This window comes from Mesocricetus auratus, unplaced genomic scaffold (assembly GCF_017639785.1).
Source record: "Mesocricetus auratus isolate SY011 unplaced genomic scaffold, BCM_Maur_2.0 Super-Scaffold_100676, whole genome shotgun sequence".
Taxonomy (NCBI): Eukaryota; Metazoa; Chordata; class Mammalia; order Rodentia; family Cricetidae; genus Mesocricetus; species Mesocricetus auratus.
Window position 1 is genome coordinate 108,897,718 of NW_024429266.1, and position 27,166 is coordinate 108,924,883.

Sequence of the window (27,166 nt, forward strand, 5' to 3'; positions counted from 1 at the left end):
TTTTCTAGTAGTGCATATTTGAACCTCAAATGACATTCTTCTCGCAGTGTCTGAGGAGCAGCCTCTGGTTGAACACCTGGATCCCTCTGATCTCACATCAGGAGGTTGGGAGGATGAAGACTCTGGATAGAAAAAGAGAGAGAGCCATCATTCCAGGTACCTGCACAGTGACCAGGGTACAGGGTTCATGCAAGGCAGATAAAAAGCCACCCCCAGACATGTCACAGAAAATGTCTTGGTTGAGGGCTTCAGGTACTTCTAGAACACACTGAAGAGAAGTATCTTTGTGTCAGGAGTGACAAATCAGTGAGAACTCAGATGAGGCAGAATGTGTCGACAAGTGAATGAGTGTGGAGTGGGAGTCTGGAACCAGGGGCTATGATGTGAGAACTCAGTGCCTGCTCCCCCTCCCCATGAGCTACTTGGGATGTGCAAAGCTGTGAGGAAGGGGAACATGAACAGTGAGTTTGGGGAATTCTCGATGCTGTGAGACTAAATACAAGGGTGTATACTAAGAGTTAATTGCTATTTTAGGATGATGAGTATTCATTCCTTCAAGGCTTTCAAAGTGGATGTGGAACATTATACAGCCTGGCATTGCATGGTCATGGTCTGTTATTTCTATAGACTATCCGTGCTGGCTGATCATCCCCTGGGGCCTAATAGGGAAGCTGCTAGCCTGGACCATTCCAATGCCATTTTTTCCTTGGACATCTCTGACTGTGAGTTCTAAGGGAGACTTCAAATTAGCTTTTGATGTTCAAGGTCATCACTGGTAAATCAAAAATAGGCCCCTCTGAAAATGGGTCAACTCCTTCAGCTGCCTTCTGTCTTTTGTTCTGTAATTACAATGCACATCTAGAAAATGATCAAAGTCCTATTTGGAGAGTATTGGATTAGCAGAATGTTTGATGAAATCAATAATTGGAATAGCAAGGGACTTTTACTAATTACATCTGGAAAGGCTAATATTGTCTATGGGGATGAAATAGGAGGCTTTGTTCCTTATGTAAATGATGGTGGTATAAAGAAAATGTGGCTTGGAAGGATGCCCTTTGGACTCTGGTTTCTATGTGTCTAATGGAAGGGAACTCAAGGAGAAAAGGATATACAGGCCCCTGAAACTTTAGATTCTAATTACACTAGAAATTAGGTCAGTCCATAAATTGTATACTCCTTGCAAAAGTTAAATATCAACCTGGAAATATAAAAAGAAATTTAATCTTTCATCTGTATAGCTTTATAGACACACATTTTTCCTTCCTGTAAATAAAGTATAACGAGATTTGTTTTGTTTTTGTTTTTGAGGTTGGCCTCAAGCTCATTATCTAGCCAATGGTCCTCTGATCCCCTCGCCTTCACCTTCCAAGTGTTGAAATTAACGGCATGCCCCACTTTGTTTGATGCTGAGATAGAGACCAGGGTTTCATGCATGCTAGACAAGCACTTGACCAACCACAGCCCTAGCTCCTAACATGTGACACTATTACAGGAACTTGGTGGCAATACATGTTTAGACCTTATGGTGAGACCATATTTATTTCTTCCCAAGCCCATTTTGAGTAAGAGAAATGTTTTTTACACACTCCACATCCTATTCAGTCCCATTTGTGTTGAGATAGAAATCACTGTGTTCAAATCTCCATCAGCATCATTATCAGAGAAACTGTGGCTGGACAGCTGATTGATTGGCTGTGTTTACTGCTGGCTTAGTATTGATCTACTAAGCATTCCCCTTGGCTTGCTAAATATTGAGGTTCACTTAAAGGGAAACAAGTAACCCTCCATGGTTCTTGTATAGGAGACAGAACTCAACTTGGCCACACCAGCTGGGAAGACACAGTGTCCTGCGAGTGGGGATACTTTCCTCGCTGCTCAGGTACCAAAGTGTGCTTCCTACTCATTCTGATGTCCCGATGTCTAGGTGTATACTCTGTCATACACACACTCAGAGTCCCTTTACTCCATCACATCTCCTCCCCTCAGCCTGCATGACTCTTCTGGCCTTTGCTCTATTTTAAGGGTCCTGTTCCAGCCCTCCTCCCTCCTTCCTTCCAGAGCTTTCGGAAGCTCTACACATAATATCTGGAGTCTCCCCTAGGTTTCACTGGGTGTGTGATGACATTATAGGCACAGAGAGCCTTTTATCATGGGTTCTGGCCACTCAGCGTAACCTCTTGCAATGTCTCCAATGTGTTTGGTGTGGGCAAGAGGCACAGCTCCCTGGAAACAGCCCTGGCCTCTGTTCCTCCCATGCACGTCCCTCACTCTGCCAGCCCAGAGCTGGTACACCTTTCTTGCCTGGCTCCTGCCAGCCCCTCTTGATCCTCCTCTGTGTGAGTGCCTGCTCCTTCCCCTGTGCCCACCCTGGATTCTCATGCCTGACTCACCGTGATCTACAAAGACCAATACCTAAGACTAGAAAGAGATGGAAGCTGGGATGGAAACAAAGAATAAAATCACAATATAGCCTCTGTCTACTGACTGATCACACAGTAACAGCCACACAGTTAGCGCCAGGCCAGAACTGTAGTTATTAATCACCTCTAAAATGGTGTCTTATTTAGCCTTAAAAGCAAGACGTTTCTTGAATACCTCACAGAAATGTGTTCAGATAGGTCAGTTAGAAACCCCGAGGACACAGAGCAGTTCAGCTGCAGGTAGCACTGTGCCCCTTCGAACAGCCTCCTCAGTGGCATCCTGCCCAGTGGGTTGCTAGAGTAAGACAAAGCTCCAAGAGGCTCCAGGCTCTGAAGGGCTGTGAAGGGCTCTGTCATGAGCAGAAGCCTTTGTCAGGAGATATAAAGGCATTGCAAGAAAAGCGCAGACAGAACAGGATGCCCCTCCTCGGAGGCCATGAGCAAAAGACATATAAGAAGCTTCTTTTAATGTGGATACAGGGTGATAACCATCAAACAGCACACTATCTCCAGGAGACCACAGGAAAAGTATTCTCCAACTTCCTGCCTTCATCGTTTTTGAACAATTTTGAGTTCATCAAAGACTACATAAAGAGAGAAAAATGTGTGTTCTATAGGGAAAAAAATGGCAGGTTGGGCCTGTTCTGAACCTGGACAGCAGGTGCCTGCTTGTATCTGGAACAGTCAGGTATTTTCAGCATGGGCTTTTGACTCTGCTGGGCACCCTTGATCTTCCGCTCAATCGGCTCAGTGACTCATCCTCCCGGTTCAGACTTGGCATGATCCCAGGGAGGCAGAGGGACCAGTGCAGTACTCCCTACAGGACCGTACGAGGCTCCATGGGCTTCATCCGCCTCCCATGGCTGCTGACAATTAGGTCCACACCTTTGCTCAGCATCCTGCTAATGTGACAAGACTCACTGCGCTGGAGAGCCCCTCTATGGCGAGTCATGCCTGCAAGTTCACAAAGGCGGATTCCATTTCACGTCGCACGGCATGGCTACTTGGCACAGCCTTTAAAGCTTGAAGCATTTCCTCCTCTAGGGGGATGCTGGCCTATGCCTAGTGAGACACAGTCCTCCAGTACCTTGGGGAAACAGGGAGGACATGTAGAGAGAAGCAGGACTCACTCGTCCGTTACCGTTTATCCACTGGGCATTCTTCAGTGGCCATAGACAAGGCTGCTCTTTCAAGCATTGACACCACAGGGAAGGCTTAGAATTACCTCTAGAGTTTTCCATAATGGTGATATTGTATCCATCCTCTCTCAGGCTGAAGTGGGATTATCAGATTCGTTCATGGGTCAATGCTTGCACACGGTGGCAGAAAACAGGGACACAGAGGAGAAGGTGTAGAGAAGATAATCTGACTCCTGTGAGGTAGCTTTCCCAGCTGGGTTCTGGACAGTCCTAGGAGGGATCCTGATTCCCCTCTTGATGTTCAGGAGGTCAGGCATACCGAGAGCCCCTCAAGAGGTCTTCTGGACATGAACTACACTCATGAACACACTGCAGCTGTGGTTACCTGCACATGATCAGCACAAAACAGGACACTGTAACATCTCATGATCTATGGGGGGGGGCTTGGATTCTCCACTCCCCCAGGAACTGTTGGCAAGTAATGGCCGCTGGGGAGAGTCATTTCTTCAGTGGTGTATCCACTGGTAAGTTGTCAATGCTTCAGAAAGCAACCCCCACTCACACTCGTGCAATTCTAGTTAAACTCAGTGTGTCACACCTAAAACAAGGCATGGGGCTAGAAAGGGGTTTGTTGGAAGAAGGGTTTCTTCAGGGGACAGAGGGGGATCAGGAAGGAGAATAAAGGGTAAAAATGATGAAAATTCATTATGTGCATGTATCAAGCTATCGAATAGTTAAAAATGGAAAATAAAGCAAAAATAAGGTCTTGCATGCTCTGGAACCTCTAGTAGCTCTGACTTCCTATTATATGAGTCCTATGAGCACACACTTCCTGTGAGGGTATACTTCCTGTGAACCTAAACTTCACTTGAGTGAGTGCACATTTCTTGTGTATTTAGTCTTCCTGAAACTGAATATTTTCTGTAATGCCAAATGCCCTGTGAGTGCATACATCTGAGTACACATTTTCTTGGGCACATACTTTCTGTGGGTACACGCTTCCTCTGAGTCTGTTACTTTCTATGAGTATACACTTCCTTTGAATCTGCTACTTCCTGTGAGTACACACTTTCTCTGAGGAGAAATATCCTGTAAGTTAATATTTTCTCTGAGCCCATACTTCTGGTGAGTATACACTTCCTCTGAGTCCACACTGGTTTGGAGCACACAGTTTCTGTGTGTAATCTCAGCTCCATAGTTGGGCTCCATTGCTGAGATAGGAATTCTGTATGTTTTGTTTGAATTTTTTTTACGGTCTTGGAACATGAAACGCCCTTTGAGAGCCTTGCTTCTCCAGCCTTTGACCTCTCTGTGCTTCTCCAGGACCAGTCCATCCTTTGGAGCTCTCCCTAAATACCATCAGCCCTTGTCCTGCACTGTCATAGAAACCTGCATCCTCCTCCTATGGTACTAACCTAATAAGATAATTTTCTAATGACATTTAATGTCATACTAGATGATGGAACCAAGCTAGCCCCTTCTCTTTGGTGTCTCCAGAGTGAGATTTCACTAGGGTTCTCCAATTAAACAGGCAAATTGCAGATCAAGGTCTTCTCTCTAGGAGATGTAATTAAATTTTAGAATGCACATGGGCTCTTTTTAGTATGGATTTCTTGTAGGAGAATGCTATGTAAACATAGCGTAGTGATTTCTCTGAAACCTGACATGCAGTTGAAGCTAATGGCACAGCAGCACACTCCAGAGCTTTGGAAATGCAGGCAGAACAAGAGGATGGGAACGCAGTGGTTTTGTACCTTGACGTCAAGCCCCATTCGGACACATTGCTCAAGAGTCCCCTAAAGTGCTTCAAATGCTCTCACAAGCCCTGGGATCCAGCACCTCTTCCCTGAGACTTGAACATCTCAGGCCCAGCACACTCAAAAGCATGATCACAATTCCTCAAAAACAGTTTCTTGGATAAAAGTGAAAAAAATTGAAATGTTAACACTAGAACCATGAGACTTGTGAAAAGGCACCTACATCAGACCAAGAGAGTTCTGGAAAGCATTAGGCAATGAACATTTTGGTTCATTGATGGGAGACTTTGAGAAGTGGCTGCAGAATTCGGTTATTCCCACTGGTACATTCGATCTATAAAAATTTGCCCACCCCCAATATCTCTATGTGGGGTCAGTGGAAATGCCTATGGAGGATCTCCCCACGCTCCTGCCTAGACTCTCTTCCCAGATTCTTATAGCTCCCTATAGCCTACAAGGAAAACAAGCAGAAGAACATTGCCATGTGTTGGAGGTCCGTCTCTTAAGTCTTGTTTTATGCTGACCCTCTTCCCTCAGAGCTCTGCCTGTATCCATGTTGATGTGACCTCTCCCTGTCTCCCTACATGATTCTTTCACATATGAAGTTCCTGCTGGAAGTCAGCCCCCTTCCCAGGCTGAATCTACCCTTCCCTCTACTCCTTGTGGTATAGTGTGTGCCTTCCACTTGCTAATATAATCAGACTATCCATGTCTGCTGCTGCAGACTTAGAGTACACGCAGGATCAGAGAAGCAGAACTGCTGAGTGGTGAAGGAATCTGGTGCTGTGTGAGTCTGCCCCCTGCTCATTATTGCTGCTGTGCAAGTCTGATTGCTGCTTTCCACACACAGCCTGCCCAGGTTAAAAAAAAATATTCATTTCTGTGAAAGACTGAAATCTGCAAAGAATTAAGTTTCATGGAGAGATACTCATATTATCATTAAGCATGCGCAGACTGACACAAGGGTGGTGTGTCTGACACAGGAGAACAGTGTGGAGGGAGGAGAGGCAGCAGGAGACATGAGTCGGTACAGTGTCATTACCCAAGTTGGAACAGATCCAGGCTGCTTGGATTAGCACACGCCTTCCCTGTGTGAGGGGAATGACTATACCACCAGCTGCCAGGACCAGACCTCGTCTCTCATCCATCCGCAGGTACTAAGATGGATATATTACACATAGCATCTTAATGACTTAAACTAAAAGTTACTGTAGCACTATGGGGAGATGGTTCAATGGGCAAAGTGCTTGTTTCCCAATCACAAAGACTAGAATTCAGAATCTGAGGAGCCATGTAGAAGCCCAGGTGGACATGACAACCTGCCTGTAATTGACTCCTATAGTGTAAGCCACACTCTAAGCTCAGTGAGAGAGCCTATCAATTTATAAGGTGGAGAGATGAAGGAAGCCATTTGAAATCAAACTCTGGCTTTCACATATGTGTACCTGAACATAAGCATATATATATATATATATATATATATGCAAACACACACACACACACACTATGCACACACTAACGTGGTGATCTGCAGTGACTTCTTCCTTCAAAGCATTGGCCACCATTGGCTCCACATATGCTGAGGATACACTGAGACTCTTGTGTTGTAGTCATAGCAGGCTCATTCACTGGGCACAGGGTTCAGTATATCTGAGCCCAGGGTCTCTCTCAAGCAGAAAGATCAATATCCCATATTGTCAATCTGTTTGCAAGAGGCTCCCTTTCCAAAAAGATATTTTTATTATCATTATTATTTTAATTGTCTGTCTGTTTGTGTGTGTGTGTGTGTGTTTAGGGGGTTGTGCATGTTAGTGCAGTGTTCATGGAGATCAGGAGAGGGCATCAGATCAACCCTGAGTTAGTTACAGATGACTGTGGGCTGCCAAATGTGGGTTTTGCGAACTGAATCTGTTCCTCTGCAAGAGCAGTCCTTTGGTCTCATCTCTCCAACCCCATCAGTCAGCTCTTTTCTAATTCAAACTTCTTTGCAAGAAAGGGATTTTTTTTATGAACAGAAATTATGTGGACTTCACTGCTTTGCTAACTCTCTCAGAAGTTCATTAAAAGCTTCTACACACCAATCAAGGCTTTTTTTTATTTTTATTTTTTTATTTTTTATTTATTTATTTATTTATTTATTTATTTTGGTTTTTTGAGACAGGGTTTCTCTGTGGCTTTGGAGGCTGTCCTGGAACTCGCTTGGTAGTCCAGGCTGGTCTCAAACTCACAGAGATTCGCCTGCCTCTGCCTCCCGAGTGCTGGGATTAAAGGCGTGTGCCACCAACGCCCGGCAAGGCTTTTTTTTTAAATGGGACCCATCCAAACATTTCATGTGTGTGGTGCCAATAAACACACTTCTTCAGGAGGAACTAGCCCTACTTATGTAAAGTAGACACTTAATTCAACTGAATGGAAATAGCAAATGAGAGAAAGTCTGATTGAGGTCCTGATGATGCTTTCCCTGGTGAAGGCAGCCTTTGGAAGAGCTCCAGATGCTGACAGCAGAGGAACATCAGAATTGGAGAGGTCACTGGGAAACAGATTCGAGTAGAGACAAAGTCTACCAGGGACAGCTCACCTGGAAAGCTTTCTGAATTGTTTTCATATTAACTAGACAAGAAAACCATTAATGTGAATATAGTTGCACTCAAAGAAGCTGTACCAACAGAAGTCTCCAGAACAGCAGGTGCCATGGAGATGGAGATGCACAGGAAGGACTGCATTGGGACAGTTGCTTTCTGTGGTGACAGGGGCTAAGACACCCAGGCTAGGCCATTTGCAAACTGGGGACTCAGTTCAAGTCCAAAGGCTTGAGAACCAAGGAAGCCCTCAGTGTTACTGTCAGTCCAACCTGAAGATCAGTAAGCCAGAAGGCAGTGTGAAAACTCTAGTGAGCAGAGACTGGGATTGTGATGTCCAAGGGCACAAGAGGAAAGGTGTCCCTGCAGGAGGTGGGAGACCCTCTTTCACTGGCGCTGTTGTTTTATCTAAACTTTGGCTGGCTGGATGGATGGTGTGCTCCCATGCTGAGTAAGGGCAGATCTTCTGTCCTTGGTCCGTTGATTCAAATGTTTACATCCTTCTCATCCAGAGTTCTTCAGATACACCCAGAAATCTCAGCTCACCAACCATCTGGGCAGCCCTTCATGACTGACAGAAATTGCCGTCCCTGTGGGGCAGGGAGGGGGCTGAGTGTTTGCTCCATGGTGGCGCTAGCCCCTCAGTGGCCCTTGGGGCATCTCCAGCTGAGAAGTGCAGTGACTTTTCCCCTGTGCCTGTTCCTTCTGTTGCCCACAGCATCACTCAGTGAGCTGCTCGTGGAGCAACAGAACTAAGAGTCAGTCTCCTTCACGCCTCTCCTCACCCCCTCACACAGGGCAGACTACTCTGGGCAGCTGCCATGGCCTCTGTGCCTGAGGGGAGAAGCCTTCCCCTGTCCCCTTCAGAGGAGAGTCAACCACTCCCCTGTTCTCTAAGCTATTCAGTCCTGGCCTGGTGTCCTGGACCAGTGTACCAGAGACATTCAGGATGCCCCCCCCCCAGTTTCCGCTTCTGGATCCAGCTATTTCACACTTCACAGAAGGTTTGATGGGCCTCTGTGGTTCTAGAAATGGCAAAGAGCCCCATGAAGGCTGAAAGAGCCTTGGGACATGCTCATCAGCCTCCAGTGCGTGGGCTAGCCCCAGTGGAAGGGGTCCGATGACTGGCTACCATATTTTGCAGCTTATACTTCTAACTCAACCTCCACACAGCTATCTGTGATTTTACATGTGAATCCACTACAGATCCGAAGCCTACATCTATGCTTAATTTACTCCAATCCCATAACTTCCTAATTTGTGTGTACTTTGAAGAAAACTACCACCTTTGATTAAGTTAACCATGATTCTGCTTGCCAACAGCAATCCTCACATTTAAAAAACACACACACACACACACAATGTCCCCCAGTCAACTAATTTTATTCACACCCAGTTTCCTCTAAAGGGTTACAGCACATGGACGAATAAACACAGGCAGCCCTTTACTATAACATGCTTCTTCATGCTATATCCAAACCTGGGAATCCTTGGAAATACCTGGAGAGTTCACTCGTTAACATAATGTGATGTAATGAACATGGAATAAGCCCAGAGAGTTTTAGAACCACTAAGGTTCTTCCGCCTTCTCCTCCTACTCCTTTTATAGCTCTGGGAATAAACCCAGAGCTCCATATATACTAGAGAAGTGTTCCCCTACTGAGGTAAAACAAACTCACTTCTGATTGGGACACCGCGAGCCACCAAAGTGCCTGGAGAATTGCTTCAAAGCCTTCCTGGGGGTTGGCGGATTATAATCAGTTAACACCTAACTAAAATGCTTTAAGCTTCAAGACCTTGTAGCTCTCAGATTTCTCCACATCAGTTTCATACTGACCCCATTAGATGGTGTCTGAAAGACTCTTTGGTGTGAAGGTCTATAAATGTTCAGTCAGTCCCAGGGCTGCTTGGAAGCCACCTTTGTCTTTGGTCTTTGTTGACAGTCTCTGGGAGCAGTTGAGTCCACACCTGCTGTGCTCACTGATTGGGGTGAGTGTGTCACATCTGAGCATTGAAAGGGTCAGGGTTATTCGCAGACCGACCTGGCTTTCTGGGGTGCATGGCTGAGGGGGCTATTACTGCCGGAAGCAGCTGCGTGGAAAGGTACTCATTTCAGATGGACATAATAAAAACATAATAAAGTGTGTTTTCTTGTCCTATTGAAGAAGTCAGCTTGCTTGCTTCTGGCGGTTGAGAGTTTCACTAGCCCTCGCTGTGGAGAGAGGGCGGCTTGCTACAAAAGCGCCATGTGAGCTTTGTGACTCTCTCACTGCCCCTCCTCAGTGTGGGTTGCCATTGCACAGGTGGAGACAGTCAGGGCCGTGTCTGCTTACTCCGGGCATCTGAAAACACTGGACTTAAGTGTCCTGTTTACTGCTGTGTCACCATCTCTCACTGCCTGTGTCCCCAGAGTCTGGTATCTCACGTTCATTGTCATCACACAGTTTCTCTTCCGGTTCTGTCTGAATGAACACATGTGGATCCGAGGAATGGCCACCGGGTCGTGCCGTGGTGCTAGTTCCAGATTCCTCAGGGCCCTGTGTGAGCTTCCTGCAGCTTCCTTCTCCTGTCTTACACCCACACAGATCTGCGGCCCCTCGGTCTCTCATCTGCACCTGATTTTCTGTCAGCTTAACTTAAGGGATGTGGCTTATGGCCTTATCATGCGTGAATAAACCTTTGGTAACTCATTTCTCAATGTCCCCAGCAAAGAGACCCCCCCCCCCAGCCATGACAGCTCTGAAGTCAGCACAGTCAGGAATCAGAAATCTTAGCCAAGCATCACCAAAGACCAGAGTAATTAGCAAACATTTGTATCAGATTTATCAATGGGCCCTCACCAAAGACAGATTTTGCCCTGGAGTAAAATCTACATTTTTGACTGAATTAGGATCCATCAAGAGAAGCTAAACCTAAAGTTACAGCAAAGGAAGGCTATGGAGTCTAGTTCACATTTATGAAATTAATGAGATATTGCCTATTCAAAACACTCTTCTAGTTTGTGGCTTCAAATTGAAAGACCCCTTATTCCCAAGACGGTGGCTAAGATCACCACACGATAAATGGATAATGACCTCATGCTTAATTCATCGCATATGTACTTTGTTAAGTGACTTAAATAAGTTATGGAGGTGGCAATTTAAATACAGTATACAAGTGGAAAATACTTGCACTGAACTGAAATCAACACAAGGTACTAAATATTGGATAAGATGCCAGAGCTTGGCTGGCACTGGATAATTTATTTGGTCTGAGATCTGGGTTCGCTAGTTGAATACATAATTCAGCATGCAGTGAACATAAAAATAAATAAACAATCTGATTCTCCAAACATATGCGGAAGTGGGCCAGGAAGGCCACAGAAGCAACAGCCTGTGAGGCAGGGTGGGGTAAGCTTCTCCTACGTGCGATCTTTATGAAGCAACATCCTGTGAGGCAGGGTGGGGTGGGCGTCTCCTACATGCGGTCTTTATGCAGCAGTGTTCCTCTGCGGAGTTGTGTTTGTACATTTATTTACTTCTCTTCTTTACTGACTCGAAGCAGGCAGCTCACTTCCACCAAGTCTTCAACTCTGCCTACACAGTTGATAAAACGGTGGAGACGCGGTCAATATGATGCCAACCCTCTTTTTTTTTTTGCCATCGTTTTTATATTTGTTACTGTCTACTCAAAATGTGTAAAATGCGAAAACCAAACAAGATCTCACCATCACTTGAGTGTCCTGGAGCATGAGACGAAGGACATTCACAATGATCTTTGTCCTCGCCCCACCGGCATAGCATCCTCCTGATTGTCCACTGCCAGCCAATGAAACGCAGGAGCTCACTAACCTCCACAGCCCTCCATATGCGGGCGCATAATGGCCTGGTGGTGGGTCGTTCCTAAGTCAGCTCACGCTCCTCAAATGGATCACCTCCCCACCCCCCTTTTAACCATCTTATCCTAAGTAGCATTGAGATGTCAGTGGGCCAAGAACAGCTCTGGGAGTGCTGCTTGGGTTTCAGGATCAGCCCTGGGGAGCATCTGTAAATTGTGGCTGGGAGCTAGTTGCATGACTGCTGGGTAGTGCTCCCAGAAGAGGGAGGAGCAGAGCCTGCTGTGCTCAGAAGCACGAAGGCAGCCATGGCAGAAAGCCTTGTGGGCTAACAGGCACAGGCACGTCTTCCCTGACTGACTGCCGGAAGTACTGAGCATCCTTACACAGGGCGAGACGATGAATCTCGATTGTCAGCCGGGTTTAGGAGGGCCAGGGAAAGTAGAGAACCACACCTCTTGAGGGGAGATCGTCCCTGTGAGGACATTTCTAGGTGGGATTGGTTAAGCAGCAAGATTTACCTGACTCTGTGAGGCTCCGTCCCATAATCTAGCTGGAAGAAAACAAAAAGTAGGCTTGTGGTAGTTAATGAGAATTGTCCTCCACAGTCTTGTGCATTTGTATGCTTTATCCCCAAATGATAACACTGTGGGAGGCTTTGGAGGTGTGACCTTGTTGCAAAAAAAGCATGTTATTGGAAGAGGAATTGGGAGTTTAAAGACGAGTGTCATTTCTAGCTGGCTCTCTGCGCTTTGTGCTTATATTTTAAAATGCTGCAAGCTCTCAGTTTGTGGCCCCTGCCACCCTGCCTGCCACTCCCCTACTCTGATGGGCTCTTCTCTCTCTGGAACTGTAGCTCAAACAAGCCCTTCCTTCTAGGAGTTGCCTCTGTCATGGTATTTTACCACCGCAGCAGAAAGTAACTAACACAAGGATAAAACCCAGACATTCTCTCTGTCTGTGCCCTGGCCACTACGACATCCCACAATCCTCTACTCCCTATGATGTTCTGAACTCTGTGCTGAAAAATAAGTCCTTTTCCCTTTAGGTTGGCCATGTCAAGTTTTTTTTTTTATCATGACTATGTAAAAGTAGCTAAAACAGGACGACCATGGAACTGTCTTCCAGGGAGATGCTCCTTGGAGCTCATGTGACCAGCGATCCTGTTGTAGGTGGACCTTAAACTATTCCAGTGGAGGCATATGGAGGATGCAGGTTTACCTCTCAGATAAGCCATGAAACTACTTAACATTTCACTTTTGAATAGGCAATATACTCTTAATACAGAAAATTCAATGTGCCAAGTAAATTAAGAGTAACCTAACGAACAAAGAAAAGAAAAGGCGATCCATAATATAAATTGTTAATAGTCTTGGCAATTTTTCTTCATGAAACTTTTCAGACCTGTGTAATTTTATTTCCGTATACGTTCAGGTATTCCATACTTGCTCACTCAAACAAGGACTCTTTTATACACACACACACACACACACACACACACACACACTGATAATACCTTGTGTTTTGCCCTGCTGTCTCTACAGAAATAAATTCCAAGCATTTTTCAGGTCACTATTTGTCATCTTAGCACCTTCTTGTCCTTCGAGTGTCAGGACATTCTACACCTAGGTACTAGTGTGCACTTCAGAGTTACATGGTTTTTTAAGACATTGCTATGTATTGGAAAGTTGTCTGTGTTCTCATCGGTAGCACACAAGGGGGAATCCCTCGGGGCGTTGCCACTGTTTCCATTGTTGCCATCCTCATAGCTGGTAGGCTCCACAAACTTGCCTTTTGCTAATTGGAGAGGCTGCACCTTCGTCCTCGTTGACCTTTCCATTTCTTAGCTCTTTGGGTTCATGCAGCTCAGATGTCTGAGCTCCTGCCTCAAGCCTTTCTTCACATTGTTTATCCAGCCACATATTCATTTATTTTATCCACAGCTGGGATGGTGGGGTCTTCCCTACATTGCAGCCCTGGCCTGATGTTACCACAGCAGATGTTCAGTGCGATCCTGAGAAGACAGGTTGCAGTTATTGCCAGTCTCAGATTGTGTAACTGCAGCTGAATGACCTTACTGAAGAACCTCCTATCAGCTCTCTATGTGGCCTGCACACTTCATGTAAATGTGAGGAGACCTAGGGAAGCAGCACGATTAGAGGAGTATGTCCTCTACCTGTCTGTACCCCTCATGCCCACATGCGCTGCAGTTCAGCGGCAGGGGAGGTGGTGAGCAAGGGGGGAGCTCTGCTCCGGGCTGCATGCCCCCCATCTCTGCGATAACCCTCTCTCAGAGGAGCTCACGGGATCTACAGCGTTCTCCGTGCCCCATGTTCCTCCAGGCAGCCTCTCTCAGGCCTGCACATCTGGGAACCTGATGGCAGACAGCAGGACTGCCCAGCAGAGCTGTGAGTAGTCCCTCACTCCATTTGCATGTCTAGGAAACCAGGGACACACTAAGCGCCCAAAGCATGCCCTCCCTTTCTCCATCCTACTTACAGCTTCAACTTTTCTCTGTAGCCCCTTCCAACAGCACTGGGCCCCGGGTCCCAGGTCTCCACACCCTCACTTCTTTCTGAGTCTGACATCGTCCTCTCCTTTCTCCCCATCCCCTCATGCTCCCTCCCTCTTCCTTTCCATCTCCCTTCTGTGCTTTAGCTGCTATTGTGAACTATTGTGAACGATACATGCATTAACATGAGAATGGAGGGAAAACGAAACCATTTTCCTTTTTTTCTCAAAATTTCTTTCAGAATACATGAAACAGGAAACACAGTTACACTTCCAGCAGACACAGAAACCATGGTCTGTGTAACCCAGCCTTATGTTTCCTCAATGAACCAAGCCTCGCAGACATCCCAAACTGCCTTTCAAACACAAACCTGGTCATACCTGACTCGAAAGGATCCCATTTCAGGCCGGCCCATTTCTCAGGAGCCGATGAGAGCAGAGCGCAGCATCCTGACAATGGTGTCCTACCAGCCCTCACGATGGCTATCTGTGTATGGGACAAGCTGGTAGCTGGTGATGCCACTGTCTGGCTTTCTCCTGCCACCAGGGTCTGTCCCCATTTGGTGCCCACAACGGCCTGGAAACAGGTGGACAGAGAGGCCCACTTCCTGCGCCCTTCTGTACACGGATGACTCACAATGTTTCAGTCACACACCAGGACCGGAAGTGTGCAGCAGCAGCGTTCTCAGAAGGACAGTGAGATACCCAGGGACAGGCGCCGCCCATTTACACATGTGGTCCTCCCATGTCACACTTCCTCCCCTTAAGCCGGGATGATAATGCCAGCTGCCCCAGGGGCTTCTGGGAACGGTTAACCTGTGAGGAGCCACACCATCCAGTGCTGTGCTGTGTCCCAGTCCAGAGCTCCCTGGCTTCACCTCATCCATCTCTGGTGATTCTGAAGGATCTTTGTGTTTCCATTGATATTTAACTTATCCTGGAATTTCAAATGTCATTAAAGGGCATATGCTCTTTTAGGGCTTGAGTTTAAATTCCTTCCCATGCCCCTCCCTCTCCATCCTTAGTAAATGCCTTCACTGGTCCCCGTGGCTTTTATGAGGTCTACAGAGGCTCACTGCTCCGGAGAGTGGGCAACAGTATTGTGTGGCACAGCAAGGACATCATTTCTGTCCGTAGGGATGCTCACGACTTGTCCCATCCCAGCACCATACCCTGTAGCCTGTGACCCCCTCCCCAGTAGCCTTGTGTCAACAAAATGTTCTCAGCATCATTATCATCAACCTGCTTGACCTCCAGCTGACCATTCTTTCTGGAAGCCTTATGTCCTAAGGTCTCCTTCTGCTTGGCTCAGTGCATTGCTCAGTGGGGCTCTCTAAAGACCCCACATCCTGGCAGAGACCAGCCCTTGGTGCTGAGCCTGCAGATCCTCCCCTGCCTTCTGGATGCTCCATGGAGATTACAGTGAGAGTCCTTCCCTCCCTCCACAGCTCTGTCTGGTGAAGCAGCTGCAGTTGCTCTCAGCATGAGGGTAGACTGAGGACTGGGAGGTAGGTAGGGCTAACCTGTGTGCAAACAAGATTGCAGACCTTAAGTCTCTCTGGGGGTTTCAGCTGCCCCTCTTTGAGGATTCCCCACTGAGAGAATTTCAGGTCTAATGCATAGTAGGGTTTGATCCACACGCTTATTCAAGTTCTAACCATTCTTGAGGCATTGGAAGATGAAGAATGAAGAAAAACAGGGGCTGGGAAGATGGCTCAGTGGGTGAAGCGTTCACTGTGAAAGAATGAAAACCCAAGTTTGGATCCCCAGAATCCACATAAATGCCTGACAGGTGTGGCTGTTACTTCTAACCAGTAGCACTGGGGAAGCAGAAGACAGGGATTCCCTGGAACAAGCTGGTGAGCTCGAATATCAGAATTAGGGAGCTCAGACTCAGTGAGAGACCCTGCCTCAGGCAATAAAAAGACCCAGCATCAACTTCCAGCTTCCTCATGAACACACACATGCATGTGCCCCTGCACTCATATGCCTCGCACATGCAAACACACATAGACGCATAACAGAGAGACAGACACACATATGCAGAGAGAGAGAGAGAGAGAGAGAGAGAGAGAGAGAGAGAGAGAGAGAGAGAGAGAGAGAGAGAGAGAGATACGTGCACAGACAGACACACACACGGGGAGAGAGAGAGGGGGGGAGTGTTTACAGAGAAGAGGAAAACACTTTTTTTTTTATTTAAGCCACGGGAATTCAATTCTAAGTATTACAGGGGAACTTCTGTGAAGAGGTTAAGACAGGGTGAGGAGTCCTGCGGGGTGAGGAGTCCTGCGGGGTGAGGAGTCCTGCGGGGTGAGGTCTGCCTCTCCATCAGCAGTCTGATGGAAATGAGAGGCTGCAATGATCCCCTCACACCTGGGTTAATTACACTGCTTCCTAGGCAAGAACAAGTTGGAGAAGGATTGTTTTGATTCACACTTTATGGTATTAATTATGTGTTTTTATTATAATTGTTAGCAAAAGAGAGACTGTAAACTTGGAGAGAAAACATGAACTTTTCCACCTGCATCTCTTGAATATCCATCATCACAGACAGAAACTGTCTCCACATAACACTGCCACATAACATTGGCAGTTTGATTTTGCCCTTTTAGCTCATCTAAGAAATATGCTGAGTGGACTTTGAACATGTTGTCAACCATTTGTAACTTATCTGTTGAAAATATTTTGCCCATAAGCAGACAATAAGTAGAATTTTTTTATGATGCTGCATTGCTGACTGTTGACGCCATGGACTTCAGAATGCAAAGACAGCATCAGTGAGCAGGGTATGAGAAACCTATCCTAGAGCTAGTTAGATGTCCACAGTCCCACCCATCTGGAATCTAGTACCAAGGAATTGTCAAGATATGGCTTTTTTTCTGGAAGACTATATTGAAAGAAAGCAAACAGAAAATGTCTGCCATGTGAGCTGGACTTGGCCCTAAGGGAAGGTGACATGGTGCTCATTTGCAGGGCCCTTGCTGGGTTAGTCCATGTTGACATTAACAAAACCTCAAAGGATGGCAATGTTCCTGAGTTGCGGCATCCAGATTGGATAACTGTGTCAAGTCTGACCCATCAGTGATGGTTCACAGCACTCTGCTCATGGCTCGTGCAGCAGGGGCTTTGTGCAGGGAGTGAACCCCCTCCAGCTTCGTGGCACCTGCTACTCACTGTGTTGTTTAGTTTCCCCTGTAACTCAGCATCCGGCTTTTGTGTCCGGTCCCAGGACCTGATGGCGCAAGCAGTGGCTGCCAGAGTACGTAAGAAAGTGGGGAGAGTGAAAAGTTCTCAGTGCAGTTGCCATAGGGGCTGACATGATCCGTGTGATAGGTTACCGTGGCCAAAGAGAAGAGACCTTTAAGTTCCGTCTGTGTTCTCTCATTGCTGGGCTCTTTCACAGAAATCAAAACCGAGAGCCGGTCCCATTTCTTTGACACCATTTTGAAGGATGTATAAATTCAGTCTTTTATCGCTGAATGATAGAAATGGTGGGTGTTTGTAAAATGTCAGGCCAAAGAGATCTGCAGACAGGAATAATGGTAACTAGGTGGCTTGAGGGATCAACCCTGTCTACTCTTTCTCTGCCTTTCCATACCAGATCCACACAAAGCAAGTGGATGCTCCCAGAAAAAATATTACTGACACCCTCCCGGAAGCAGATAACACAGCCTGTTAGCTTTATTCTTGCTGACCCCAGAAACCTGTCAGCATAGTAAACTGGATGTTTTTTAAATGTGGTGAACAACATTATACACAGACCCACATATACAGCTCATCATAGGTGGCAGGGTGAGTGGGACCCTTGGAGATGGGATTTGTTTCTCTCAAGTTTTCCGAAAGTACTGTAGTAGAACATAGGAGATCTCCTTGGGAAAAATCACATACTCAGGTGCACACACAGATGCCCAGACACTCAGAGCTGTGAGTCCAGTCTGATCACAAGCTTGGCATTTCCTATGAAGGATGTGGGGCTGACAGACTGCCAGACTGTCCAGCTCGGGACTTGCTTAGAGTTAGGCAGAGGTGTAGACAGGGCTGTTGGACAATGCAGGCTGCTCATCTGCTCCACAGAATTGCCACCAGCAGTGCCCAGGCTGAAAGACAGGCGCTGCAGTGGTGTTTGGGGGACAGGAGATGAAGTCACCTTGGTGGTCATCTTTCTGTATACCATCCTACTCAGAAGAGTCCTGCAGAGAAGCAGCACATGGCTGTTGTCTCTGTGCCCTCCTCCTTCCTCTTAGCCTATCCACGTAGGCCCCTGGGTCTCACACCAGCAGAGGACATAGTTTCAGAGCCCTGTCACAGCCTGTATCTGGCAGCCCTAGGAAGGGATAGGACTGCAGGTGGCTGAATAGGACCTGCTGGTCTGTCCTTCGGAACTGTTTGGGGATGGGTTTCTTTAGGAGTTCATCAAGAATGAAGGGCTAAGCTGCCTGCCCTGCACAGCCTGGCAAGGCACAGTCTCTGGGGGACAGGTCCAGGCCACAGAGACAGTGCCTGTGGCTCTCAGCCTGCCCTTTAGTTCTGGGATAGTCGGATGTACTTCCAGAGCTCTGAGGGGGACAAGTCCAATGTTCTGGAAGCTTGGCTCAAGGGAACTACCCAAATAGACATGAGTTAGCACTACTTCCAGAAAAGAGTGACCATTGCAGCAACAAAGGCTTCCGTTGGTGTGGCAGGAGCTCCTCCTGGAGCACCGGAGAGCACTGGTTCCCTCCTCTGCCTCTCTGGAAGTCACAGAGGTATCGGAGTGAGGGACTCTCTCACGATGGCAAGTCCTCAACTGCTTTGTGTTTTTGCTTTCACTGAAAACCAATTTCATTTTTGGTTTCTTGAAAGTGACATATGTTCAAAGTTTATAAAGTTATTTATCTTTTATATTTGTTTATTTAGTGACGGGGCTCACTCATGCCTTGGTGTGCATGTAGAGGTCAGAGGTAAACCTGCTGGAAGTGGTTCTTTCTATCATGAGGATTCCATGCATCAGACTCAGGCTGTCAGGCTTGGCAGCAAGCGCGCTTACCTGCTGAGCCACCTGGTCAGCCCTAGAGCTAAGTTTTGTTAATGAAAAAAATGAGAATCTCCAATTTCTCTTCTCCTTAATCCTAATCTTGTTATCAAATGGCTAAACTCTTTCAAGATTTTGGTATTTTCCTTTTAAGTTATTGTTATTTGTGTGTGTGTGTGTGTGTGCAGTGTGTTCAGATGACAGCCTTTGGTACTTGATTCTCTTCTGCTAACAACCAGAAATTGAACTCAGGTCATCAGGCATCTGTAGGATAATGTCTTCAGGGCTGTGGAGTTTCCTTTACTCATTGATCTATCTGACCAGCCCTCATGGGATTTCCTTTAGTGCTCCTCAGGCCCCCATAACAACCATATGTGTTTTGCATTTATTCATTAGACTATTGCTATCCAGGTACACTAGCTGAAGATGTGATATTCACCCTCTTAAACTTTCCCCATCCATATTTCAGTCAAGCCGATGTGAAATGATAGCACCATTGACCTTATGGACACATATCTCTGAGTCTTAGTAAACATATTCTGGCACCAATAGACTTCTGACGAAGTTGAACTTACATGTCTGTATAAAATCATAAAGATAAAAAGTACAGATACATAGGTTCAAATGTGCAGTTTTTCTTCCATCTTGTTCAAGGCACCTGAAGATATTGGATCCTGGGGTGCCCACATCCCTTATATAAGACATTGTATTTATATAACCTCCAGCACCCTCTAGCACACACTCAGTCATTTCTGGAATTCTTAGAAAGGCTGTGTGAACGGTTACCTTGTGGAGGGTCTAGGGAACAGTAAGAGCTGAACCACCTTATGCCTCCTCAGTACAGAAGAAACTTTGGTTTTCCAAAAATTTTCATCCCACAGTTTATTGGATAAGGATTCTGAACCTGGGGCTGCAGAAGCCTCACAATTCTCTGATTGCCACTTCATCCCACAAAGGAGAAATAAGGTAGAAAACACACCAGGGTTAATACTAGCACTGGTGAGTGTGGTATTTGTCTGGGTGGAAACAGACCTGGGCTTGGTCCCAAATGCATGAAGACAGTGTGCTGGCTAATTTGTTGTCAACTTGACACAATCTGGAGTCATCTGGCAAGATGAAGCCTAAACTGAGGAATGGCTATCATCAGATTGGCCTGTGTGTGAGTATGTGGTGCATTTTCCTGATTAGAGCTTCTTGTGTGGATAGCCCCTCCCACTCTGGGTAGTGCTACCCCTGTACTCCTGGCCCTGGGGTCAGGCTGAGAAAATCCATAAGCAGCTCCTGCCCCTCTTGAGTTCCTACCCTGGCTTCCCACAATGATGTGAGACAGTGGAAATGTAAACCAAATTATACCCTTTCCTCTCTGAGTTGCTTTTGATCAGAATGTTTTGTCACCGTGACAGGAAGCAAACTAGGGTAGGCCCGGCTTGACCTGTATGCAGTGAGGCTTTTGTCTAGCTAGATCTGAGCTTCACTAGTCTATGACCCAGGAATGTGTCCAAAGAGACAGCCAGCATACGGAAATGGAATCCTCCCCTTAGTCCTTATGAAGAATGTGGTCTATGGTTCCCGAAACACATATTTTACTAAGGGGTGGCACAGGGAGGGAACAAATGGCTATCGAACTCTTGAACATGTGGACAGACACTAGCCTCTGTCATTCCAGGATCCATGCTGCAAGGTGACTTCCAGCCACCGTGCATGTCATGGAGCTCCTGCTTCACAGAGCAGTGACCAGAGCTAAAAGCTGACCCCTGGGGTAGAATGCCCCAGCTGTGTTCACAGCTGGGCCAGTAAGGGTTTGGATTTCAGTTACACTCATTTCTTGTCTTAACCGTTCTTTTTTTTTTCATTTTCAATTTAAAATTACCCATTAGTTACCATTAGCGAGTTGAGTTTTATTTACAGAATATAATTCTGGGTCAGAGGAACATATATTTTCACAAAGACAATTGATAAGATTTTTTGAGTTGAGTTCAAGAGTAACTAACTTGTGAATGCCTCAGCAGCTGAGGTGGAAACATCTGGAAGATTGAGTGTGCGGGGCTGGTATGCTTCCTTGAACCTGTTACTTCTCAGTGGCATGATATATGCATCAGGGAACTGTGTGGGCGCTGTTCGATGTGAGAAGTATGGTTTATCAGCCTCTGGAGATTCTCTGTGGCTCTTGGTTCCTGACAGTGATGTCTAGGAGGACGAGGAGAGCTGCTACCTTGGAGGCGGGAGCTGGAGAAGTGGGTAGGATTCATCTATTGTGCTATCTACCAGTGTGTTCATCCATCCATTCCTGTGAGAGCCCTCTCTCATGAGGGTCACCTTCTTCCTGCCAGCTCAGACGTTCTCCAGGACTCTGTATGACACAGCTGAGACTCCTAAAGGGAGTCTCACCAGGTTCCTAATGACAACCCAGCTGCCAGCATTGTGTGCTGCCTGGCCCAGCTGCTCCTTATCCTGACACATGTGTCCTCCTCATCTGTATTTATATCCATGCATGTACACAAAATATTATAAGAGCCAGCAGGCGATGCTCAATCATCTCCCCACGTTCTTGGTGTGTCATAACTGTGCCCAACTTAACATGGGACCCCATCTTGACCTTCCATTTATTTTAGAGCTTCATTAACATAAATTTTACATAGCATGAAATCCACCCTTTTAAAGCTCATAATTCAATGACTTTTTGAGTGTATTCAGAATTGTGCAAGCTCAAACACCACATGTTCTTTCGTCTCTAAAGAGAAATCCTCCAGCCAGCCAGTCCTTCCTTGCCTCTAGCAGTCTTCCATCTACTGCTGTCTCTGGAGTTACCTGTGGCTGCCATGTTGTGTAAGTGAACTCACATTCTGTGCGGTCTTTTTAATTCCTTTAACTTTTCTTAATTGAATTTTTTCATATAATATATGAAATATCATATTTTTCCTTCCTTCAATTCTTTCCAAATCTCCCTACCTTTCCAACTCTCTCCCCCTCTAAGAAAAAGAAAAAACAACAGCACTAAAATAAAAAAGCACACAGAAAATCAAAATAAACAAACAAAAGACCAATAAGACAAAAAATAAAAAATAAAAGAGCCCGGACAAAGCAAAATAATTCTGCAAAAATGCTATTGAGTTTATTTTGTCCCATCCAACTATTCCCGGATATGGAGACTGCACTAAGGTGTTGTTAATATACTCAGAGAGAAGCTATTGAAGGAAACTGATTTTTACTATGTCAGTGGTCTCAGTTGCAGATAGCTTCTTGGTTAACCATGGGAACATGTGCTGGTTTCTGCCTCTCAATATTGGGTCCTCATGAGGCTTGAACTTGTGTAGACCTGTGTATGCAGCCATAATATCTCTGAGTTCAAATGTGGATAAGGCTGGCTATGTCTGTCAGATACTGTTTTCCTTGGAGCCATTCATCACCTGCTGCTCTTGTAGGCTTCCCAGCTCCTCCTCTCAGGCCTCTGAGCTTTAAGGGAGGGTCTGATGAAGACATCTCATTTAGGACTGAGTGTCCCAAGGTCTCTCACTCTCTGCACAATGTGAGAAGAAACTGTGGCGATGCCTTGTTTGTACAAGTAAAGAGTGTCTGAAGATCAGAGGGTGGAGCTTGCCACTAGCTAACTGACAGACAGGAAGTGAGATGGCTGGGCAGAGACAGGAAGTGAGATGAGTGGGTGGAGAAAAGATTACAGGTGGGAGGGAGCAGGAACTCTCTCTTTTCAACTGGGAAGTTGGTGAGGTGAGGTGTGGCTGTGGCTTGCTTCTTTATCTCTCTGATCTTTCAGCCTTTACCCTTATATCGGATTCTGGGCTTTTATTATTAAGGCCTACTAGAACTCTCATTACAGATGCTTCTCTAATGAGGGCTGATTAAAGCACTGATCTATAGGTATAGCATTAGGTGTCATTTTATTGTTATGTTCCCTTAGCAGAATAATAGTGTTAAGTTTTTCCCTAGGCCCATGACCTGTCTATTGTCATGTTCTTGTCCACTTTAGCAGAGACAGGTATGGGTTCCTTCTCATAAAGTGGGCCTGAAATACAATCAGAAAACTGTTGGTTATTCCCATAACATTTGTGACACTAATGCACAAGTCTATCTTACAGGCAAATCACTGTTGTAGATTGCAGGGTTTGTGTGTGAGAGATATTGATGATTATCTTTCTCCTGCAATGTTGTGCAGAGTACCTTCCAGTACCATGAACACTACTCAGTAAGGGTGAAACTTCTAGTTAGGCACCTTCTCAACTCCTCTGTGCTTAGTGACATGTGTGTAAATGTTGTGTTCAGCAATAGGGCCATACCACAAGTTTGTAGAGAGTAACCAATAGTTGTAACAACAACCTATGATGTTTGGGGATTTCCATGGGGCGCTTTTACTCAACAATACGTAACACATTTCTGGAATCGGAGGTTTTACTTGGTAGCACAAAATGTCTAGTTGAAGTTGTGTGGTCTTTTATGATTAGCTTCTATTTCTTATTAAGGATGTTTTGAGATTCCCCCATAATTTTACATGTTCCTGGACATTTCATGTTTTTTTGCTCTTTGAGACAGTTTCTTACTGCATAGCCTGAGCTAGCCTTGAATTTTCATTCCTATTGTCTCAGGCTGGAGTGCTGGACATTTGGATCTTTCCTACTGAGGGGGCTCTTACATGTTCTTAACACATTGACTACAAGGAATTGTCATTGATGGTTTCATGAAGATATGTCTGTCAAATTTGTGATGGCTTTATTTAGCTATTTTTATACCTTTTAAATGAAGCTGGGCCTTCTATTCCACAGAAAAGGAACATTTGAAATTCTCAACATAAATAGCATTTAGATGTAGCAGCCTACTCACTCCAGCCTAGAGTTAATCAACCAGTCAAAGATTTGGCTTGTCCTCACCTAACACTTCTCCATGGATTTATTGAGGTCAGCGCTTCACTGGTGTTCATTATAATCTCTTTCTAACCTTACTGTCCACAGCACACTAGACCCTGTGATATTTAAAAGGGACTTTATTTCTTAACTGGGATCTGGCTTCTTCCTGTTCTAATTACGGTTCAGATCAACAGTATCATTGAATTCTGCCACACTGAAGTTGCCTTTCATCCTGGGTGTTTGGCTTGTCAATCAAAGAAGTTTCATAGAGCTGCAACTGTGCAAAGCCGCCCTGGTTACCAAGAGATGTGCAGAGCTTCTTTCGAGGGTACGCAGACTCTACCTGAGCAGAGCCTGGTGAGCTGCCAAGGGAGGGAAGATGTACATGTGTTACTCTATTCTTGGGAAGACATGAACAATGCCAGTCATCCTAAGTAGAGAACTGACCAACATAAGGATCCCACCACATCCAATATGGTGAATCAATGAGTTTATTGGGGTTGCTTACAGGACAGGGTTAGGAGGCAGATGTTGGCCAGTACCAGAGAGCAGACATTTTTCTGAGTTTCCTCTTTCTGCATTTTCCATCCCCCAAGTATCTTTCATCCCTTTTGTCTGGTCCACCAATCTGTCTAGTTCTTTCTATATAGCAACTCTAACTTATGCTACACTAGCCTCTTCATCTCTTTAGAGTTTCTTCCTGTAGCTTGGAAGTACAGATAATGTGTGATTGCAACACAAAAAATATTTTAAATCATAAACAAAATAATTTAATCCATATGCCATTATGTGTGGAGAGGAAGGAAGCTGGAAGATACTTCATTGATGTCCATTTAACTCTGATCCCCTTAAAATAGTGATACGGTTTCCAGTCTCCTGACAGGGTGTGTGGCCTGTCATTGTTTCTCACCATGGCTTGTTCCCTGTCGCCATCCACAGAAATCTTCAATTTTATCTTCTGTCCTCTGGGAAAGCACCAGGCTGTCTACAAGAGGTCTCCACTCACTGATGTATTGAGGAAGAAGGTACCCTGACTCCAAACAGCACAGTCCCCTTATCCCCATTAGCATTAACTATCAACTTGACACATTGATATAGGAAGGCCTAGGCCACTGGGCGTGGCACCATTCCCTAGGTATGTGGTCCTGGTTTGTAGAAGGAAGTTAGCTGAGCATGGGTCTGAGCAAGGCAGGGAGTGAACCAGCTAGCAGCATTCCTTCATGGAGTTCCTGCCCTCACATCCCTCAGTGATGGACTGCAATATAGAAGTGTAACCCAAAGAAGCCTTTTCATCACCCAAATGGCTTTTTGTCGGAATGTTTTATCGTTATGGTAACAAAAAGAAAACTATAACTGGTCTGGAGAGCTGTGATGTTCCAGAGACGCACTTGTGAAAAGGCATGGGTGTAAATTGTGCATGTGTTTCTCCTCTTGCACCCACAGATTAGTATGTGATGAAAGTGTCTTTATAAAATAGTTTCAAGTCTACTCTTCTTTGGGGCACCTGGCCCATCAAGCCAGGCAGGAAACATCCGTGAAGAAGCTGTTCTAATTCTACCCCAGATTTCCACTTGAGAGGTACAGAAGCACAGACAGAATTTCCAGTGAAGTTTTAGGGGCACGTGTATGGATGCTGATAAAGGGAGTCTCTGTCCCAACACTCCAAATCTGTTTATAGTGTGGAAACGCATTTCAGGAAAAGCAGCAGCCAGGAGACCACCCTCCTCACAGTGAGACGGGAAGGTAATAACAAGATAGAGGCCAGGTGGGGGTTCAACAGAGCAGGGGTAGTATGGAGGTCATTGAGGGCAGGAAGATATTAAAAGAGACCCCTCTAGACCTCCAAGGTGAGCTACAGAGTGAAACCTGTAAGGTGTGTATTGAGTGATGATTTCTAGAAGACTGCTTGAGTTCGTATCTGACTAAGTGCTGGGATAAGGTTGCTGGTGAGCTCTAGCAGGGTTCTGCTCGTGTGTGTGTGTGTGTGTGTGTGTGTGTGTGTGTGTGTGTGTGTGTGTGTGTGCGCGTGCTCGCGCTGAATCGGCATCTGCTTTCTCACCATGAACTTGCCTGCTGAGCAGCGTGTGCTGGCCAGGGTGAGGGAGCAGACCTGATTCTTTTAAGCAGATCTTAAGATTTGAGGAGCTCAACTTAGTATTTTGAGCCTTCAAATGTGGCCTTCCCTCTAAGCAGTTCTCACCAACTCTCCTTTCATGGCGCTTCCCAGGTGGGGTCTAATGCATCTGGCAAAGTCGCATAGTCTTTCAGAGGTTGGGCTCTGCAGGGGCTTGGAGCTGTCTCTAAGAGGTCCTCTGACGTGACCTGTATGTGAACTGGGCAGGAAGAATCTTGATTTCCAGTTCACGTAGTGGCTTTGTCATTTAATTAAATCCTGTTAACCACTTAGCACAAACTGTTTTCTTTGACCCCTATAAAATATTGCTAGACACTTAGGATGCTCCTTAGTTTTAGAACAATAAACTGAGGCTCAGGTGGGATTTAACCTGGAGTAGGGGTGTGAGAGAGTATAGCCAGACTTGAAGTGTACTGGCCACCTTGGCATTCTGTGACACCCACTGGCTCCTGGGCTCTGAGCACAGAGACGAGAACACATGCTGCTTATGTCTTGCTGGGGACAGACGGCCTGTCTTATGCCTGTCAGGAAACATCACCCCCACACTGCTGCAGGGTGTGCTCAGGCCTCATCTGGAGCTGCTGTCAGTGAAAGCAAATCTGTTTCTTTCTATTAGCGTCAGGAGAGGCAGAGGCGGATGCTGGAGGCTGACAGGTGGCTGGGACCCTAGGGAGACCAGCCTCCAAGCAAGGAATGGCCATTGCAATTAAAGTGTTTCCTTACTCCAGATGTCTTGTGATCAACATAAAATGGGCCCAGAGACCTCAGACTGCGACTCTGAGTCCAGGCGGAGTGGAGAGAGAAGAGCCCAGAAGGCCTTATTATTCCTGCTCTAGAAGTATGCTTAGGATCAATGAAGCAAATGAGCTGTTTCATCCAAGCCAGCTGCCTGCTGCGGGGACAGAGAGACAGACAGACACATGACCTCCTCCACCACCCTCAGAC

General features: G+C 46.0%; 1 protein-coding gene and 1 long non-coding RNA gene across 4 annotated transcripts in view; one reads left to right on the top strand and one right to left on the bottom strand.

The window, feature by feature from the left end:
* The window catches only part of Dpp6 (dipeptidyl peptidase like 6), an 890,647-nt gene that overhangs the window by 286,491 nt on the left and 576,990 nt on the right, over positions 1 to 27,166 (top strand). The window lies entirely within an intron of this gene.
* On the bottom strand, positions 11,099 to 14,824 carry LOC121137278. The gene is made up of 2 exons (XR_005874534.1): positions 14,602 to 14,824; positions 11,099 to 11,470 (listed from the first exon to the last, which is right to left on the bottom strand). It is a non-coding gene; the product is annotated as an uncharacterized LOC121137278 (long non-coding RNA).